Genomic DNA, 17,492 nt, shown 5'->3' on the forward strand with positions numbered 1-17,492 from the left:
TAACCGGGTACTCATTAAATTCTTGGCGATTATGGAAAAACCTGTATTATACATCAGCTTTTCAGTTATTGGCTGAAGTTATAGGCAGGCTGAACACACACGTTGGACTTGAGGTAAGTTTAATGCTTTACTAGATTTGATGCTAGCTATACAAGGCTAATTCGTTGTAAGGTAACCATTTTGTTGTCTAAAGTGGTAGAAAAACCTGTTTTATTTCTGAGCTACATTTGAGTGCAGGCTAAAAAGTGTAGGAGTTAAGGAATGATGTAAGGGAAATTGAGCCTTTAAAAAAAATCATCTGAGCATATTTATAAGCAGCTTGTTCAGATACGTACGCCTGTAGCAAGTATGTATATGCATCATAAAGATATTAAAGAATAGGTGTGTTTGATCCCAAAATCTTTTCCCTCCCACTTCCCAGCTAAGCCAGGAAAGAGGATTTCTAGGATATATAACCAGGTTCTTTATTTTGAATTTCAAAGGTTTAATATTCCATTTCTCTTCAATTTCCTTAACTTGCCACATGCCCCTTTCCTTTTTGACATTCTGAATAATGTGTATTCAGGCCATTTTGTGAGCTATGAATAACACATTTCAAAATGTCTTTGATTGGAAGGCATTCAATTCAGCCTGCATTTACTTGCTCATCACCTGGGTGCAAGCCCTGTGTGAGGCACCTGGTCTGCAGAGTTCTTCCCTTTATTTTCAGTTGTCAAAGGAGTCACTTTATCTATGGCACTTCAATAGGCTGAAGTCAGCCTTGGAGAGAAACAGGCAAAGACCAGATTTTCAAGTCCTTTGAGTGAAGTTTGTGAGCAGCTATGATGTAGCAAGTGCTCACAACACTTGCAGACTCTTCCCTGCAGGAACTTAATCCAGCTGCTGCTTAGAGGGTCTTTAATTTCTCAAAGTAAAATGCTTTTTGCACATATGTTTTTATTATATTTTTTACAATGGTGGCAGTGGTTGAAAACACCATCTGAGGGCCAAACTGCCTAGCTTTGAATCCAAGCCCTAGCTGTGTGACCTTGGGCAAGTTACTTAACCTCTCTGTGAATCAGTTGCCTATCTGTAAAATGGGATTATGTGATTATTACACGTAAAGCTCTTAGGACAGTGCCTGGCACAAAATAGCTAATGTATATTGAACAGTTGCTGTTAGACATTATTCTCATAAGGTATGGAAGGCAGAGGTTATTCTCTATATTTAATAAATGGATATAAAGGTTTAAGTAACTCATTCCTGTCCCCTTTGCACTGTAGCTACAGTCTACAAACGTATAGGAACTAAATCAGAATCACCTAAGCTTTTTTTTCTCTTTTAAACATAAATATTGCCTCAGCCTCCCAGTCCCAGCACTTTTCAAAAGGAGCAAGTAGGCCTGTGGGGGGCAGGGGAGAATCTCCAGCTCCCCAGCTGTTTGAGATTAATAGTTTGCCCCAGTAGGTACCAGTGAAAATTACAGAGATGATTTCATATGTGGACTGCAGCCTCTGTTTAAAGAGGCTATGATCTGCAAATCTGTATCCTGGACTCTTAAGCAAACCAAAACCTTTGCTCACACCAAGCCCACCCTTCCATTTCCTGACCGCTGCCCCCAGCTCTGCTACATTGTTTAAGACGTGATCACCTTTGGAGAGGAAGCTGCAGCTACTAGTCTTTAGAGCCAGCTCTTGATCACTTGAGCTGTCGTGCTCTCTGGCCAGTGAGCAGGCAAATAAGAGGTAAAGCTCAAAGCAGGCCATGTTGCTCTGTTAGTAGTAGGTTACAAAAGAAGACTCAAACATTTGATGGAGGAGTATTATGTAGACACTAGATTGCTCTCACTTGAGCTTTTTCCCTGGGCTCCTCTTTTTGATGTCATTAATACTTGTTGCAATTGTCATGTCAGTGCCAAAATACCAGCCATGAACATTTCCTTGACATTTTGCTGGACAAAGCCAATATTGGGTTTCAGTTAGGCATGTGAGCATCAAATTTATGCTGCCACTGATGCTATTAGGGACCCTGGTTTCCAATTTACAGAAACTTACGGAATGTGGCATGTTCTTATTAGGAGCTGGCATCTGCTCCTTGGCAAACAGATAGTCCTGCTACCTAGATCCCCTTCACGGATTTGTGCCAAAGTTAGCAATTCAAATGAAGATGTTAAAGGCTTATTTTTTTTTTCCTGTTAACAGCCTTGTTCACTTCTGAAGTCAGGGTCAAAAAGCAATTATACAAATCAGCCCTTTCCTCTATCCTTATATTACCAGATGATATATGTTCCTGAAACAAAAAACTGTAAGTAAACCATCTGGCCTTGCTGTGTTGACATGGAGTTAGCAAATATTGTCATACCACATCACTCGATAATCATTCAGCACCACTCTTAATTTCTCTTTCACCTTTTCCCTGCAATATGGTCAAACACAATTTTTCAAGAATTATTTGAAAGGAAGCATAATAGGATTTATTAAATGTAACTGTGAGATAACTTGCTCCTCCTGGTTCAAGAACTAAAAAAAATAAAAGTCCAATGGACATTGTTGCCTCTGTAACGGATCAACATTCAGCCCAACCATTAATGTCAAGTTGGAAATGCTGCTTCCTTAAAAGCCTTCTTGGATTTAGACTTTATAAAGGAGTAAGAGACTTAGAGTCCAAAAAGTATTGTCTTCACAAAGAGGTTGACTAGAAGATCAGTTGAAGTGAACATTAATAGCTGGGTGCAATGACACATGCCTTTAGTCCCAGCTACTCAGGATACTGAGGCAGGAGGATTACTTGAGCCCAGGGGTTCAAGGCCAGCCTGGACAACATAATGAGAAACCATCTCAAAAAAAAAAAAAAAAAGGAAATGAACATTAATAACTTGAGGGTGATTGTGATAAACACTTCTCAACTCCCTAATTCGGTAATGAGGTATTTGCCTTGAAGTGCTCAACTGTTAATTATCAGGGTTTGAAAAACTATCTCCTAAAACCAAGAAATGTAAGTGACAAAGTCTGGAGTTGTACATGGAAAGCCTGCAGGATAAGGACAATCAGAATGTGGTTTCTTTTAATGATTAGGAATGGTTTCTGTTCTAGCCAACTCTTCTGTACAATAAGTTGCACAAAGAGAGGATGCAGTTTAGAGCAGCTTGTTAATTTGAGTTATCCTGTGGTGTCCTCTTGCCTTGCTGTTTACTTCGACAGCATTTCTAATCCCATTTATTTTCTCCTTTTTTATGTCATTTTGGCCACTGAACTCATTTGCGTAGTGCGTGAATCCAGGATTATGGGTTTGATTCCCAAATGGGCCAATTCATTTCACTGTTTGTTTTGTAGCCACAAGCAGCATCTCACATGCCTACCCTAGCCAGCCACTCCACAAGGAGGGGTGGATAGTGCTCAGGCTCAGTACAAACACTGGATACAAACTCATGGTGTGTATCCTCACTATCCGACCTGAAGGCATGCTGAATGCTGCCTGGCTTCCCTCTTCTCCCTACCTGAAGACCAAATTTATAACCCTCATAATCAAAGTTACAGATTGTTTGATTTAATGTAAACAATAACCCTTTAAGTGGGCATAATTATCCACATTTGTTATAAGGAAACTAAAACATAAAGAAGTTAAATAACTTGCCCATGGCCACATAGCCAGCAAATGATGGCTTGTGGAATAAGTCTGACTCAAAAGCCCACAACCCTCATTTCCATGTTATAATATCTCCCAGAAAGAGGCCTGCCCCTGACCCTCTGTCAGTGAACTATGTGCTTTCCATTTGGAACTCTCAAAATGTCCCAAACACATTTCCCAGTTGAGTAATATATAAAAAAAATTATTCCTTGAGAGAGGAAACCATTCTTAACTACAGGAGGAAGGGGATATACAGGCTAGAGGCAGGAATCAGTGCTGATAATGTGTTATAGGAACACAAGAAGGTTGACAAACACAAGTGAAAGTTGGAAAAACAGGAACAAAAGCAAAGACGTTAAAATTTTTCAGAAAAGAAAGTGTAGAAAGGCTTGCCCGGAAATACAAAGGCATAGAATGAAGATAAAGATGCACACGCCCCCATGACCCAAAAATTCAACCCTTGTACCCTAGAGAAGCTCACGTGCGCTGCGACACATGTATAAGGATGTTCATAGCAGCATTGTTTACACTAGACAAACGCTGGAAACAATCCAAAGTTTATCCAGTAGAATGGATAAACTATGAGATATTTGTAACAAAACACTATTATATAACAATGAGATGAAAAAGAATGAACCAACTGCACAGACAATGTGAATGAATGGTTAGAATATTGAGCACAAGAAGCAAGAAACAGAAGACTATACGGTATGATTCCATTCAGATCAAGTGTTAAGAGAAGGCAGGCAATGCTGACTAGTATTGAGGGATACATACATAGGTGATAAAAGGCAAAACAAATGTGATTATTACCATAAATTAAAACAATTATTTGCTCTGGAGGGCTGTGCTTGGGAAGTAACACATGGAGTATTTCCTAGGTTGTGGCAAGTTTCTGCCTCGTGCCCTGGTTGGTGGTTCTGTGAGTGTTTGCTCTATAATCTTTCACTTAAATGTTTTATGCATTTTTCTGAATATATTTTATGATTCACAATGTTTTTAAGGTTTTTTGAAAAGGAATGAAGATATATATATAGTTCTTTAGAGAAGATAAGCAAGAGGTGGGCTTGGAGGAGTTCTAGGTAGACTCCATAATAACAGTTATTCAAAGGGAATAAACTAGTAGGGGAGCCTGCGAGACTTTGATACTTTTTAAGGAAAAAGGAGAATCCTCTGTTCCCTCGAAGCAGAATGATGAACCAAGTTGCCTCTATACATACTGTCAGGATTCAGTATACATTCAGTTTAAAAGAACGGTGCCTTCAGCAGACTATACTATGGCTCAGACATGGGGTTTGGGATTTTCATAACTGGGATTTATCCAGAAGTCAGCAGGGAGGACCGACAGAGGGAGAGTCCTGCAGCATGACTGACCCACACACACTGCAGCATTTGGTGGCCTTTTAAAGCTCCATGTCGTATGCATTTTTTTCCTTTTTTTTCTCTCTCTTGTATTTTCTTTCTCTTCCCAAGGTCAACCAACAAGGCAGACATGGGCCTTAGAAACCAAATTCTTATTTTCAAGAAATAGGCCTGGGGAAGTTAATCAATTTGCTCAGAGTCACAGAGCTACATATACAGTGGCAGAATCCATTCTGTATCCCACATTTCTTACATCCCAGTGGTCTTGATCCATCAGCCATTCTCCTAAGTACTTTACTATCCTGCCTTTGTTCTAGAGGTTTCCTCTCCCTGGAGTGATTTTCCTACCTTTGCCTACCTTTGAAGTCCTCATTTTTAAAGATCCAGTTCCGTCCCTCCATGATTCCCATAGGAACTATTCAGAGATTTTCCTAATTAAGCTTCCTTCCACTCAGCCTCATCGTTAGTGCCTTGTTTAAACACTGTAATAGTGCTCATCATATTTGTCTTGGAATTATTTCTACATTTCCTCCACGAGACTATACTCTTCTCGATATCCAACTGGCTTCATTCATTTTTGCACACCCTGTGTTATGCTGGAGCTGTCTTATACTCACGATAGCCAATTACTAAATAAATATTCAGGAACGTTGTGAGCTTGTCATTAAAATGTTAGTAGCCTGGACTGGTCATGGTGAGAGTATTTACACCACAGAAATAAGTAAAAGCTACGAATCGGGGCCTTTTCTTCCCTGGAGAGCTAATTTACCAGCATATCCCTGCACACGCCCCACCACCACCACCCACCTCTGTGCTCACCATAGTGCTCGCCTTAGTATTTGCAACTTGAGTGTCTCAGGAATGGACAAACAAACATCAAATGTCCTCTCCAATAATTGGGAGCTAATCAATGGGCACACATGGGCACAAAGAGTTGTAAAGGTCATTGGAAATCAAGGCAGGGGGAGGGGTAAAAACTTACCTATTGGGTACAATGAACATTACTGGGGCGATGGGCACACTAAGAGCCCCAAGTTAATAAGCATTATATTAATAAAAGGTATCCATGTAACAAAAACATCAGTACGCCCTTAATATTTTAAAATTAAAAAAATTTTTTTTAAAGGAACCAGTAAAAGTGCACACCAAAAAGTTAAGCATTATATTAATAAAAGGTATCCATGTAACAAAAATATCTGTATGCCCTTAATATTTTAATGTTAAAAAAATTTTTCAAAAGGAACCAGTAAAAGTGCAAACCAAAAAGTAAAGAGCATTCAAAGAGTGTCACAGCTCAGGAGCCCAGGGAAGAAAAGTTTTTGAAAAATGAGTGCTTCACTGCTGTAGAGAAGTTGATGAAGATGAGAACTTAAATAAGGCCAAATGATCGGGCAGTTAGCACATCTTTGTCCTTAAGAGCTACTTTGATAGAATGGCAGGGAAGAAAGACGGGTGTGAATGAAAAACTGAATGTCTTCAAGACAGAAGGAGTCTCTCTCTTATTAAATAGCTATCTGCTGAACATCCATGTGTCACACATTGCACCAAACAAAGATAACACTTAGACCTGTCCTGAAGTTGGCCCCAGACCCACAGGGCAGACAAACACAGGACAGAACGTGGTGATAAGGGCTCTGGAGAAGACACGGTCTGGGGGCTGTGGGAGCACATCAGAGTGACCCTGGCCACCCCAGCAAGTTTGCATATAAAAGCCGACTTGGAGCTGAGCCCTAGAGAAGAAAAAATTTTCCAGACGGATCAGTGAAGGACTAGTCGGTCTAGCAAGGGAAATAGCTAAATAGCATGAACAAAGGTTTGAGGACAGGAGAAAGAGTGACCTAACCGGGTACACTAATTCTAGTTTCCCTCGATGGCTGGAGCAGAGGGGACACATAAAGAATGGCGGGAGATGAGGCTGCGATGCAAGCAGGGGGGACACAGAGGCCCAGGCATTGCCACCTTACAGAGTCTGGGCTTTATCTCCAGGGCACTGGGCAGCCACAGAATGACTAAGCAGGGGACAAGCGCGATCAGATTTTTACTTTAGAAAGGTGATTCTGGTAGGGATGTGGAGGGTAGATTGGAAAGGAGCCAGACTTGAGGTGGTCAGCCCAGTTGGGGGGTGATTGTAGCAACCCAGGCTGTAGGGAAGATGGACTTAAATAAAGTCATGGTGGTACACAGGGGGGGAGGGTGTTACTGCTTTGAGGGAGATTCCTGAAATGTCAAGCTGGGGTCATCATAGGTGGGTAGATGAGAGAGGAACCTGGAATGAATCCCAGGATGCTGGCACCGGCTACTGGGTAGATGGCGGTCATTTGAGGGAAATGAGCTACAGTAGAAATGGCAGGATTATGGGAGATTATTTCCCTTGTAGACACCTGTGGGATAGACCATTAGGTAGTTGTATGTATAACATTGGAGCTCAGGATGGTGGTCTTGGGTGGATAGGATTTTTAGGAGGATTAGATGTGAAAAGAAATAGTTGCAGTGGATTTTGTACAAGAGACTGTCTAGGGAGACCAGGCAGCACAGTGGCTCTTGAACTTGAGCAAACGCCCCACTAGTTTTTGACTCCAGAAATGTGCATTTCTAACAAGTTCCCAGGCCACGCTGACGCTGCTGGTGTGGGAACCACACTCTAAGAACCATTAGCGCAGAGAAAGGCCAGCAGTTAGGGGTGACAGGGAAAGAAGAGCTCATGGAAGTGACTTGAAGAGCCATTTCAGGAAGAGAAAGTCCAGGACAAAGAGTTTCAGGGCGTGAAACAGTCAAGTCAGGCAGGATGAAGAACAAATAATGTCAATCCCGTTTGACAATTTAGAAGGTAAGATCAGAGCCGGGGAGGCAGGGTCGGGGAGAGGGGAGATAGCAAGTGTGACTGACGCTTCCACAGAGTGCGGCTGAGAAGAGTGGGAAGGACAGACGCTGAGAGGGGTGGACAGGGTTATGGTCAGGAAAGGATTTGGGGTTGGGAAGATTAAGTGGTCCGCAGGCTAGGAGAAAGGAGGCAGGAAGGAGGGGAGTTTTAAGACACAGAAGCAGGGATAAAGGAAAGAGAGCCAGAGCATGGGGCCTTTGCCTTAAGCAGGAGGACAGCCTTCCCTGTGAGGCCAGAGGGCAGGTCGGAAGGATGGGGAGGGTTTGGAGGATAGGTCCGCCTGGAGTGGGTTTGTAAGCTTCTCGGCCAGCGGGAAGGAGCTGACCAAAGGCAGGGCTGTGCTATGGGAAGGAAGGGGAAGTCGTGCTCAGGGTTCCAGAAACAGTCGCACAGGAGGGATGGCATCAGGAACAGAGATGGGCAAGGAATAGCATAGGGACAGCCCTGGGATGTGGCCACAGTCACCACGGTGCTATGTATAACCTTGAAAAAACAGAAGCAGCTTAAATGTTTCCAACATTCATAGGATGTTGTTTAAGTAAATTAACATGTGGCTATTAGAAATAATAATGTACTGATATTAAAAGATAGGAAATAAGTTACAAAATAAGAAGTATAATATCTACTTTTATTTTAAAAGTTATAAATGAATTCTATATGTACACGTATGCTGATGTGTGCTGCAGTGGTAGTCAGTAGCAATCACAAGTGATTTTTTTTCTCTTGTCCTTGTCCGTATTTTCCAGATTTTCTACAAGGAGTAGATATTAGTTTTGTAATTTTAAAAAGTTATTTTACAGTATGGTTTTAGTTGAAACTAGGGAGGAAAAGGGTTACTTATTTCTCAGAAGCAGGAAGGAAGGAAGAAAAATAATGGGCAAAGATACAAAGAGGCTTTGCCTTTTTTCTAGGATAAAGATTTCACAACAAACATCTCTGTGTGTGTATAAAAACACGAGAATAGGCTGGACACGGTGGCTCACACCTGTCATCCCAGCACTTTGAGAGGCCAAGGTGGGAGGATCACTTGAGGCCAGGAATGTAAGACTAGCCTGAACAAAACAGCAAGACCCTGTCTCTAGAAAAAGTAAAAAAAAAAAAAAAAAAAAATAGCTGGGGATGATGGTGCCCACCTGTATTCCCAGCTACTCGGGAGGCTGAGGCAGTGACCAGAGCCCCACAGAGTCTCTGCCTCTATCAGTTGGCCCCCCCTGCTTCACCTGCTTTTCTCTGGTTTGTGCCCGTCTGGGACCCAAACCACTGATGGCCACAGGCCATCTCCGTGACGACCTGGACTTCACTGCGTCAGGGAGTGATCATCACTGCGCTGGAGGGGCTTTCTGACACATACCTTTCTGCGAAAAACCCAATCGGTAGAATTCTATTGAGCTTAACGATTATCGTCCTGCAGTCGGAGCTTCTGATGCTTTTCGCAGATGCTGTTCTCTTGCTGATCCATCAATACGGTTTCAGACTCACCTGTGGGCAAAATGACTGTCTAAAGCCTAACATGCTCAGACATGTGTTGGCAATTCCATTGGTTTTCTGTGGCTGCAACTGAGACTTATTTATTAAATCAAATGCAATAGCATTGGGAATATAAGTTTCTACACTCTTCCCCTGAAAAGTTCAAGGATTTCTTAACTATTGGAGGTCACTCACATTTCTGAGAATCATTGAAATCTAGGGACACGTGCCCCGGAAAAAGTCACACGACACTTATATACAAAATGTTGCTTATAAGCGTGTGCGGAGGGGCTGCAAGTTTGCAAACGCTGTGAAGCCCACTGATGGACCCTGGGGCTCCACAGACCTGTGTTTACGGGGGCCTTGAGCTACTCTAGGTCCGTTCAGTGCTAGCACAGTGCTGATGGAACAAGGCTGGTGGGTTTGGTTCCTTTGTGGTTGAGCGAGCTTGGCACACAGGAGATCTTATCTCAGAACCACAGGATAATCTCAAAAGTTCAGACCTGAAAGGAAGTTTAACATATGCTGAGTTCAACCTTCTTTTACAGATTAAATGGGGGGAGAAAAAGCAGCACCGAGAATATGAGTCATTTACTTGAGGTCACATGGATAATTAAAGGCAGAATTAGGACTAGAGTCCAAGTCACACCACATGACACAAGTGAATGGTCTTTTAATGGTGAATCAGGATTATCAACTTTATATGTGGAGGAAAGCACATGATTAAAATATCCCCATTTTTAAAGACCAAGACAGGCAGCCAATATTTACTAAGTGTCTATCATATTCATCTATTCATTTATCAAAAAATATATTTAATGTTCACTATGTGTCAGGCACTGTGCTAGGTACTATTTACCGTAAAGCTCAAATGTTCCTTAACACATTAATATCAAAAACAAAACAACACACAACAAACATCCTTCTACAGTCCTTAGTATGTGTGACTGGATGAATGATGCTAGTATTAGTTACCACTGTCCAGTCAATAATAAATGACCATGGGGAAACTGGGGCTCTCTGGAATGTACACTGATCTGTTGAGGTCAATAACATGGAGGACAACGACTGAGCAACCACACGGCAACATAGTCCAGGACAGAATCTGAGGCAAAAGAAACTATTTGTTTGGTCTAGGGTGAGATATCTGGTATTTCCTGTTCTTTGAAGCTCTCGACATGAAAAGTTACCACCGCAGACCAGCCAGGGGTTCTGGCCAAGGCATGGCCCGCTCTGGAAGTCACGGGCCATTTGCCGTATTCCCACCCTATACTTTGGCAGAAGAGTCAGCCCTGATGGAGCCAGATGAAACTTAAATGACTCCAGAAGACCCTGAGGACATGGATTGGCTCGAGAAGTTTCTGAGGTCCAAGAGCAGCTCTGGAACTGACCTGTCAGGTGTAAAGTTGGACAGCCCCAGGCCAGAACAGGTCAGCAGAGATGGGTGCCAGAAAACTTCAAGGGCAGGCTGGCTGAACAGACAGGTGGGGGAAGAGTCATGGGCATAAGGGAGAATTGGGTGGGGGGAGTTGGCACAAACAACTCCAGGGTTCCCCTTCATCTCCCCCAATCTTTAATATTGGTGTGCCCCAGCATTCAGTCCTTGGCCTTCTCTTTTCTGTCTATACTCACTTTCTTAGTGATCTCATCCAGACTCATGACTTCAAATACCATCTATACACAGATAATTCCTGATTTTATATTTCTAGCCTGACTTCCACCCTGAACTCCTGACTTGTATATCCAACCAAAAAGTTGACATCCCCACTTGGATGTTCAAGAGGCATCTCAAATGTAACATGTTTAAAACTAACCTCCAATTTTACCCACCCCCTTAATACTCATCCCCCCAAATCCGATCAAACCTCGGGTAATGGCAGTGCTACCCGTTTCAGACCAGAAACTTCAAGTCATTCTTGACATCTCTGTATTTCTCACAACTTAAATTCAACTCATAATCAAATCCTGTTGGCTTTATTTTCAAAATATATTCAAGCTCTGCTTCCACGCTTGAAGGAGTAACTGATACAGATATTACTCTCTTACCATAAACAACTAAAAAACTGGATCAAAGATATGAAGCAACTATTTCCAGACACAGACAAGAGGCAGTACAAGACTGTGATCCCCAAAGGAAGGAAATGAGGTGGGCCCGCAGTTGTAGAGGCAATTTCCAGGTAGAGCCCAGGGGGTCTTGCTGAGTGAGGGGTCAGGGACTGGAATTTGGTGAAGCCACGTCAGCTAGAATTTGCTAGATAAAATGCCAAAGAGGAGGGAGCTACATGCAGAAAGAGCGTCATATAAAAAAAAAAAAATGAGGCTTTGGCTGAATACCAATCTGTACATGCACAGGGTGAAACTCTACAAGGCCAGGCCAAAGAACAACTGCTGGGGAGAGAACAATTACTGAGGAACTGTAGGTTCTGACATTCTTAGAGCTCATGTAGGGCTCGGAATCATTCAAGTTCTGACCAGCTAGAGTAGAGAGTCCTTGTACAGGTCGTATTTTCCCAGTATGGCCCGATAGTTCCAATCTCCCATACTCTGCTACGTTGTGACCTCACTACTCCCACATCAAGAGATAGAGTCTAAATCCATCTTCCTTTAATCTGGGAAGGATTCTAACTGCTTCTACCAGATGAATATGGTCGTGAAGCTGTGTTGATTCTGAGGCCAGGTTGGAAAGGGCAATGTGACTGCCAGACACCCCGTCACCTACCACCTCTCAGCTCATGCCTGTGTCCACACAGGTAGTGCCTTGTGATCAGCTGATAGAGGAGGGAAAAGCCAGGCTGGTTCATGGAGGGATCAAGCCACAAATGGGCTGGTGCCGCATTACAGCCCATTCCAGGGCAGCCCTAAAAGACACAGTGAAGGGCAATCTTCCCAGTAGAGCTTCTATGCAGCTGCCATTCATTGATGAAGAAAGAGAAATTGCATGAGATAAAAAAAAAAAAATACACAGAGATTCATAGGTATGGCTTGGCTGTGTTGGTCAGGGGCCTGGAAGGTGAAAGATTTAAACATCAGGGACAAGAAGTTCTGAGAGAGAACGTGTGTATGAAGACACACTGTTATGAAGTGTGAAGATCTTCGAACCACAGGTTAAAGACCTGCAGGCATCAGACAAGCAGAATGACTTAGCCAGTTGATGTCAGATAGTCTCTGTCATTGGCCACTTCAGTGCACCCATGAAGACTAGTCCAGCTATTGCTGCTGCAAATGTCCAACTTACCAAAACCAGATACTGTTACTTAGCCCCCAATACAGATCCTACTTTGAAGGGATGATCCTGCCATTTCATGGCAAGTTGATTACATTGGGCCTTTCTCACCCTGGAAGAGATAATAGTTTCTTTGGACTGGGATTAAAACATATTCCATGATCTCAATGTACATGTAAAATGTAAAGTTATACAACTTTTAGAAAAAACAAGAGAAAAAAAATCTTTGGGCTCTAGGGTTAATCAAAGAGTTCTTAGACTTGACGCCAAAAGCATGATCCATAAAAGGAAAATTTGATAAATTTGACCTCATCAAAATTAAAAACTTACTCTGTGAAAGACCCTGTGGAAAAGATGAAAAAAGCTACAACTGGGAGAAAATATTTGCAAAGCACATATCCAACAAAATCTAAAATATATAAAGAACTCTTAAAACTCAACAGTAAAAAACAATCAAATTGGAAGATGGGCAAAAGGTAGGAATAGACTTTTCACTGAAGAGAATATATAGATGGCGAATAAGCACATGAAGAGATGTTCAATATCATTAGTCACTGGAGAAATACAAATTAAAGCCATAATGAGATAGCACTACACATGAAGTAAAAGATAATGACAACATCAAGGGCTGGTGAGGATTTGGAGAAACTGGACCAGCCATGCATTGCTGCTGGGAGTGTAAAATGATACAGGCATTCTGGAAACAGTTTAGCAGGTTTTAATCAAATTGCAATTTAATTTAATTTTAATCAAAGGTGCAATTACCATGAGACCCAGCAAGTGCACTCTTGGGCATTTATCCCAGGGTAATGAAGACTTAATGCTTATCCCAAACCTGAACACAAATGTTCATAGATGCTTTATTCATAACAGCCAAAAGACTGGAGACAGCCCAGATGTCCTTCCATGGGTGAATGGTTAAACTGTGGTGCATCCACACGTGGGATACTCAGCAATAAAAAGGAACGAACTATTAATGAATGCACCAACCTGAGAGAATCTTCAAGGAATTATGCCAAGTGGAAAAAGCCAATTCAAAAAGTTACGTATGTGTGTTATTCCAATATTTTATAAAAATGTTTTAGGAAACATTTTTGAAATGACAAAATTTTAGAAATGAAGAACAGATTAGTGGTTGTCAGGGGTTAAGAATGGGGGATGGGAAGGACAGGTGAGTTTGGCTATAAAAGGCCAACACAGGCATCCTTGTGGGAATGACACTGTTCCATAGCTTCACTGTGGTGGTGGACATACAAACCTGCACACATCACACACACACAAATGAGTACAGGTAGAATTGGGGCCATCTGAATGAGTTTGGGTGATTCTATCAATGTCCCTGCTTGTGATATTTTACTGTAGTTTTGCAAGATGTTACCATGGGGGAAACTGCATAAAGGGTACATGAGATCTCTCTGTGTTATTTCTTGCAACTGTGTGTGAATTTACAATTATCTCAAAAATAGAGGTATAATTTTAAAACAGTATATTCCTGCTTGATCTTCCAGATTTGGGTTTACCTTTTTTACCAGTAGAGCCTCAACCAACACTAGCATCCAAGGGCTTATGGAGCACTTGCTCCACTGACGTGAGATCGAGTTTAACCTTGCCTGGAACCAAGGGCCTCACTTTTCAGCAAAGGAGGTATGGAAGTGGGCACATGACCATGACATCCATTAGTCCTGCCACAGACCCAAAAGCTGCTGGCCCAACAGAGTGGTGGAAAGGCTGTTAAAAGATGCATTTGAGGCTTCAACTTGGAGCCGATATCCTGCAAAGTTGAGGTGTTTCCTCCAGGCTGTGGTATCATCCCAAGTCAACAACCACTACATGGTGCTGTGTCCCCAGTAGGCAGAATACATAGGTCCAGGAACCAAGAGGTAGACCCACTTAGCATCACTCCAGTGACCTCCTTGAAGAACTTGTGCTTCCTTTCCCTGCAACCTTGGGTTCTGTGGCTCTGGGAGTCCTGGCTCCCAAAGGGAGAATGTTTCCACCAGGAAGAAGAACAGTAGTTTCACTAAACAGTTTAAGTTCCAGCTGCTGCATGGTCACTTGGCTCCTCGTGCCAAGAGACAGTAGACAAGGAAAGGACACACAGGTTGAGGTATTGATCCTGATCATTGGGAGATGATGAGGCTGCATTATGCTGTGGGGACAGGGAAGAATGTGTTTGACTCTCACTTAATCCATCAGGGCATCTCCTGACACTTCTCCTAATTACAGAGGTGAATGGAGAAGGGCAGCAGCCTCTATCTGAGAAAGGCATGGTGACCCATGGCTCAGACCCCTTTGGAATGAAGGTCTGAGTCATACCACCAGGAAGACACTGGGAACAGCAGAGGCGCTAGCCAAGGGCGAGGGGATTCTAGAATGGGTAGTAGAGGAGGAAGATGATGAGTATCGACTTGGCCTCAAGACTAGCTGCAGTAGTAGGGATAGAGGGAGAGGTGGCTAGTTCATCCCACTAACCTTGAAGTTTCCCAAGGAAACAGACCAACCAGAATCCTGAGGAAGTTGTTGCCAGGTGGGGTGAATTTATTACAAGAAGCAAGTGGATTTGAATGATGCAAGGGGTGGTTTGTGGCTTGTAGTGGATGGATCATCCAGATTCTCCCTTAGGGACTAAGACATTCAGCATGCAGGAGTGTTGACTATAGATGGCTCACAGCCGTGTCCCTCTCTGGGCAATGCTATTAGCCAAAGGCAGCTTCCTTGGCTCAATGCTACACCCCCTCACTGGGGACAGGCCACATGCAAAGACTGTCCATGTGGGGCTGCAAAGCCCTGGCCAGCAGCTCAGTTTGGGACAATCCTGTCTAAGAAGCATCTCCAAGTTAACTCGTTCACAGCCAAACTCTTAGAGTCCTCTGTAAACCTAAACTCATTCCAGTAAATGTCAATTCCATTCTTCTAGTTGTCCAATCCAAAACCTTGGAGTCTTCCTTCACTTTTCTCTTTCTCTGGTTCCTCATGTCTAATATACCAGCAATCCTGTTGGCTCTACCTTCATATCCACAGTCTGACCACTTCTCAGCCACTGCTAGCCCTCTGGTCCAAAGCCCTATAAATGCTCCCCGGGGACCCACTACACCCTCCCAACTGGCTTCCCTGCTTCTGCACTCGCTGCTCCCTGTCTATGCCAAGCAAGCAGCCAAAGTGGTCGTGTTAAGAGCTAAGTCCTATCATGTCACTCTAACAAATTCCTCTAGTGGCCTCTCATCACATTCAGACTATGAGCTAAAGAGCCTCCAAAGCTCCATATGACTTGGCTCTGGGCCACCTGTGTGACCTCATCCCCACCCCTCCTCCCCATCCCTGTTCTAGCCTTGGGCCTCTGTGCCGCTCCTCAAGCACGCCAAGGATGCTCTGGCCACGGGCTCTTTGCACTTGCCTTTCCCTCTGCTTGGAAAGCTTTCCTCCCAGGTAGCCACATGGCTCAGGTCATTTGGGGCTCTGCTCAAATACCACCTTATCACAGAGATGTTTCCTGACCATCTCGAATACAACAGCAAACTCCACTCCCACCTTATCACCACCCTCCTCCCTCCCCCCCGCCCCCCCCCCCGTGTCCCCCCCGTCCCCCCCCATCCCCGTTTGCTGTGCTTTAGCACTTACCACCTGCCACCAGTTTGGGGTTTACTATCTCTCTCCCTCCACTAGAAAGCAAGCTGCCCAAGAACAGGGACTTTGTCTTTTCGTTTATTGCACTGTATCTCCAGTTCCTGTAACAGTGCTTGGCATCTAGTAGATACTCAAAAAGATATTTGTTGAATGAACAAATAAAGTTTCAAGGACTTTATAATTTAGGTGTTTACACTACACCCCTCCACTCCAAAGCAGCTATATCCTGAAATGCAGATGTAGAGAAAGGTAGAGAAAGAAACGTGGCATGGCCAGACCCAGCCATGTGCAACACACACTCTCACTGACCTTAGGGGAAAAAGGCCTCCTCGTTGTGAATTCACTGGCCTGTAAACCACCTTGATTGCAACAGGACTCAGAGATGCAGGAAGAAGGAAAAGACCGGGGCCTGCAGGAGTGGCTCGTGGCCTGACACCAGGCTGATTTATCCCTTAGGCACAGGAAACGCAGTGCTGAGAGCTCGTGGTAACCTTAGGGCCCTACAAAAATAATTTCTTTTAGAACCAGAAGAAAAATGAGTATAATAACAATAAGCATAGGATAAATCCAGCTTGTATTATATTCATCTTTATACCAAGGCCACCATAAAACATAAGTTTTAACATTGTTTTATGGAGAAAGCAACCCAGGAATGCAAAAGGGATCCCTGACGTTGTGACGTGGCCCTGCCTGACATGGGCCCCTTAAGGCTCTGACTGACACCAAGGGCCAGTCAGGACAGGGAGGTGGGGGGTGGGGACTGATGTTCAGCGTGTTTTCTCATTTGTCACCCCCACCCGGCCTTTTGGTCCCATGTTCCAAAAGGGGAAACTGAAGCTCTGAAAAGTTAACTGACTCTGCCAGGGCCGCAGAGACAGTAACTAGCCACGCTGAGATTTGGGCCCGGGACACCAGAGACGGAGCCACAGGTCACCTTGCTTGCCCTGCCGCTGCCAGAGGGCACCTGCACAGGCCCAGGCACAGATGTGCAGGGAGACACTCGCCTCGGATCTGCCCCCGCCCACCACTGAGTCACCCAGCTCCACCCTGCCCTTCCTGTGCCCGGAGTTGCCTGGTCTGCCTCATGCCCCACGCCAAGCCCCTGCCCCACCCCTCGCTCCAGGTCTTAATCATGAAAGTTTGGGGAAACAGGGTTAAGTGGGAACACCCCGCCCTGTGAACAAGCAGGGCTGGCTGCCCTCTCTTGCCTGTCGGCCCTTCTGGAGAACATTAACTCAGCCCCGAGGAAGAGAAGAACGGCCTGGGAAGGGCTCTTCCTTATTATTCCCACTGCAGGCTGGGTGCCAAGCCCTCGCGCCTTGTGCCAA

The sequence above is a fragment of the Lemur catta genome, chromosome 23 (genome assembly GCF_020740605.2).
Source record: "Lemur catta isolate mLemCat1 chromosome 23, mLemCat1.pri, whole genome shotgun sequence".
NCBI lineage: Eukaryota > Metazoa > Chordata > Mammalia > Primates > Lemuridae > Lemur > Lemur catta.